Source organism: Penaeus monodon, chromosome 41 (assembly GCF_015228065.2).
Source record: "Penaeus monodon isolate SGIC_2016 chromosome 41, NSTDA_Pmon_1, whole genome shotgun sequence".
In the NCBI taxonomy this organism is placed as follows: domain Eukaryota; kingdom Metazoa; phylum Arthropoda; class Malacostraca; order Decapoda; family Penaeidae; genus Penaeus; species Penaeus monodon.
Genome location: NC_051426.1, coordinates 592,077 through 597,076, shown reverse-complemented (window position 1 = coordinate 597,076; position 5,000 = coordinate 592,077).

Below are 5,000 nucleotides of genomic sequence, written 5' to 3'. Positions count from 1 at the left end.
TCTTGTTCGTGTTTTCTGATTTCATATTTATGATACTATGTTGTTTTTATTATTTTATTATCATTACTATTATCATCATCATTATTATTGTTATCATTATTATCGTTATTATTATTATTATTATTATTATTATTATTATTATTATTATTATCACTATTATAATTTTTTTGTTTGTTTTGTTTTCGTCATTTTCATCACTATTGTCAATATCGTCATTGTTTATTTTTGTTATGCTTACAATTCTGATTCTTCTTTACCATTACTACTGTTATTATTGTTTTGTATTGTTGTTTTTGTTATTATTAACTTTATTAATGATACGGATGCACCAACCCAAGGCTCCTCCCCCCCCCCTTCCTAGGGCCTCTCCCCTTCTGTCTCCTTCCCCAACCTAATCCTCATCCCTGTATTTTCCCCTTCTTCCTCACCCTCACCTTCACCATCTCCATCCCCAACCCCAACACTTTCCCAACCTCGGTCTCTTTCCCCCCTCCCTCACCCATTCTCCATCTCTTTTCTCCTTCATTCTCCCTTCCTTACTCCTTCTCCCTCCTTCCTCCCTCACCCCTTCTATTTCATTCCTCCTCTTTCACCCCTTCTCCCTCATTCCCCCTCCTTCACTCCTTCTCCCTCCTTCCCCCTCCCACACCCCTTCTCCCTCACCCCTTCTCCCTCCTTCCTCCCTCCCTCACCCCTTCCCTCCCTCCTTCCTCCCTCCCTCATTCCTTTCCTTCTCCCTCCTTCCTCCCTCCCTCACCCCTTCCCTTCCCTCCTTCCTCCCTCCCTCACCCCTTCTCCCTCCCACACCCCTTCCTCCCTCCCTCACCCCTTCTCCCTCCTTCCCCCCTCCCTCACCCCTTCCCCCCGACGCTCCCACAGGGGTATAGAGGAAGTGACTCCGAGAACCTCAACAGGCGCTAAAGTATCCGAAGCCACGTGGGTCGTTGTCGCCTGTTGTTTGAGCGGATCTGATACTCTCCTGTGAACGATCGTGTCCGGTCTGGCGGGAATGGACACGTGACTTATTGTGGTCTGTTGTGTGTGTGGGGGGGGGGGTTGTTTGTTTGTGTGGTGGGTGTGTTTGTGTGGGTGTATTTGTTTGTGTGGGTGTGTTTGTTTGTTTGTGTTTGTGTGTGTGTTTGCGGTGAGTGTTTGTGTGTGCTTGTGTGGGTGTGTTTGTGTGTTTGTTTGTGTTTGTGTGCGCGCGCGCGTGTGTGTGCGCGTGTGTGTGTGTGTGTGTGTGCGTGTGTGCGTGTGTGTGTGTGTGTGTGTGTGTGTGGTGAGTTTAGGTGTTTTTTTGTGTGTGTTATGGTATAGATTGTGTTGTGCTTGAGTGTGTGTTTGTATTTAACTTTGTGTGAGTGTGAAGTTTTGTGATTTCGTCTGTGTGTGGTTGTAATTGTGCGTTTGTTAGTCTGTATGTTTTTTTTTTCTTTGTGATGTTTGTATAGTGTATTTGTGTTAGACTCTCTCTCTCTCTCTCTCTCTCTCTCTCTCTCTCTCTCTCTCTCTCTCTCTCTCTCTCTCTCTCTCTCTCTCTCTCACTCTCTCTCTCTCTCTCTCTCTCTCTCTCTCTCTCTCTCTCTCTCTCATATCACCTCACCACACTACACCCCACAACCCCACCACAAACAACAACAACAACAACAGTAACAACAACAACAACAACACCACCAGCATCCAAAAGACACGCAAGACAGAACGAGAGCTCAGACTACCAAATCAATAAGCAAAATGAACGGGCGCGGGAGGTCAAACAGCAAACCGTCTCCATCAACAACTTTGTAAGAGTTTCACAAACTCAATTGAAGACAAGAGGCTGGTTGGGGAACATGTGGGGGGGAGGGGGAGGGGAGGAGGGAGAGGGAGAGAGGGGAAGGGAGAATGGGATGGAGGGGGTAGGGAGAGGGGAAGGGAGGGGGAAGAGGGGAGGGGAAGGGAGGGGGGAGAGGGGTGAAAGGGAATGGGAGTAATAGGGGGAAGGGGGAAGGGAAGAGGGGAAAAGGGAGGAGGGTGGGAGTCTCATGGGGGGGGGGGAGATGGGTGATAAGGAGGGGGAGATCTCTCGTCCCTTTCGGTCTGTTTTGAATTAAGGGTCTGTTCACCTGCGGGCACTCTGGTGCTACGTATGCACTCTTGCAATTGTGCATGTATATATACATACATATGCAGGTATTTATGTATATGTATATATATATGCATATCAAAGTGTGTATATATACATATAGATATATGCACAAGGATACACACACACACACACACACACACACACACACAAACAAACACACACACACACACACACACACACACACACACACACACACACACACACACACACACTCCACGCTATCAGAGCCTCTTTTTTCTCGTTTCATTTCTCGCTTTGTATTGTTTCTCTCTCCGCTTCTTCCTTCAGCAAACAGCTTGTGTCTGTGCGGGGGAACACTCACGCACACATCCTCACCTTTGGCTCTGTCTTTGTCTCTCTCCCTATCTTTCTTTTCATTGTCTCTGACTCTGTCTTTGTCTCTTGCTATCTTTCTATCGTTTGCCTTTTTTTTTTCTTTTTTTTTATTGTCTTTGTCTCTGATTCTGTCTGTCTGTTTCTGTCTCCGTTTTGATTGGTTTTGTTGATTATTGTTAATTGGAGAGGGAGTATATGTAGTCGTTGTTGTAGCAGTAGTATTAGGAATTGTAATTTTGTTGTATAAGTTTTATTCTCTCTCTCTCTCTCTCTCTCTCTCTCTCTCTCTCTCTCTCTCTCTCTCTCTCTCTCTCTCTCTCTCTCTCTCTCTCTCTCTCTCTCTCTGCCCTTCTCCCTCCCTCCCTCCTTTCCACTATCCTCCTCACCATTCTCTCTCTCACTCCTCCCTCCCTTCCACCACCCTCCTCCCCCCTCCCCATCCAACACTACACCCCCTCCACCCCAAGGTGTATCCGGCTAAAAGCGATAGATTTGTAGCGTTCACCACCTGCCAACAGCTGGTAAACGCCCCCTAATGGCACACAGCTGGTTCCTGCTACTCGCTTCCTCCTTCCCCCCCTCCCTCCCCCCTCGAACCACCTGTGAGGGGACGGAGAGGTAGGAAGAGAGATAAGGAGGAAGGCGTGGGTTGGGGAAGGAGGGAGGGAGGGAGGGAGGGAGAGAGGGAGAGAGGGAGAGAGAGAGAGAGAGAGAGAGAGAGAGAGAGAGAGAGAGAGAGAGAGAGAGAGAGGGAGAGAGAGAGAGAGAAAGAGAAAGAGAAAGAAAGAGAGAACACAAAAACGAATACAGAAAACGCAAGATAGGAAAGATAATAATAGAAAAGAGAATAATGTCATAAAAATGATAGATGATGATGGTCGTAATAATAATTGGGAAAGTAACGATATTGGAAATTAAGATGAGAGGAAGGATGATAATGCTGATGACGATAGTAGTTAGTTGTAGTGATAGTAATAATAATGATGGTAATTTTGATGATAATAATATTACTAGTAATAGTAAAACTGTAAAGGTGATAAAGGATATTTTACTGCCACTTCCATTGCCACTGCTATAATTACTAACAATAATAATTATAATAATTTTGCTAAAGTTGTGACTGTAAAATTGATGAAAATTTTCATATTATCAGCAGCGGTAGTAGTAATAATAATACTTGTAGTAATAATGATCATAATGATAATGAAGATAACGGCGATTGTTATCATTACTGCTAACATCATCATCATCGTTAGTAGTAGTAATATTGCAGTCATCGTTATTGCTATAATCATGATCATTATCATCAACGTCATCCTCACAATTGCACCAAGAACATCATCAAATCTAGCATCACCTTGCAAACAAACAACAAACAAACAGTAAACCAGAACAGCTCATATTTGCACAAGGATACACACACATACACACACACACGCGATATTCGAGAAAGATAACTCTCACACACACACACTCAAAAGGCAACAAAAATTTGGCAAAGACGGATTTAATAGCTAAAACACACCCGGAGTCGAGTGTCAGGGTGCTGAGTCAGGGTGAAAGTGAGAGGGTTAGTATTCACGCGGATGTGGACCCTCCTCGCCTCTCCCTCGGGCGAATGCAAAGCAAAGGGAACTCATTTTTGCGTGATGGGAAAGAACTGGTGATGAGGATGGTGATAACAATAACAGCAGCAATAATAATAATGGTGATGGTAATAATAATAATGATGGTAATGGTGATGATGATGATGACGATGGTGATGATGATGATTTTGATGATGATGATGATGATTATAACAATAAAAACAGATAATAATAATTATTACTATTATCAAAATAGAAATAATAGTAATAAAAATGATAATAATAGTGATAATGATAATGATAGTTATAATAATACAAAGAATAATGATTATAATACAAATAATAATAATTATAGTAATAATGATTATAGTAATAATGATGATTATAATAGTTATGATGACGATATTATTATTATTATTATTATTATTATTATTGTTTATTATTATTATTATTGTTGCTGTTGTTATTATATCATTATTTCTGTTATCATCATCCTCATCAACATCATTCTTATTATAAATATCAACGTCATGATGTTAATGATTATGATAATAGTAATACTTATGATGATGATGATGATGATAATGATGATAATAACAGTAATTATCACAACACAGAGAAACGAAAAAACACAACATATTCCACAAACTCAGAAATAGGGATTAATATCAAAGGCTAGAGAGGCTATTTTCACACTTCGAAATTACATAACAATGCGTCATACAATTGAATTAATATTAGCAATCACTGAGGACTTTAGCGGACTTTGCAAGGTTAGGAAAACGTTTCAGTAGGTTATGGTTATATTATATATTATTATGGTTGTTAGTATTGGGGTTATTGTTAATATTGTTGTTGTTGGTCTTGTGACAGGAATGTTCGTTTTTTACTATTTGTTACTATTATTATCGTTATCATTGTTGGTGCTGTTGATTTTATTATTATTATTA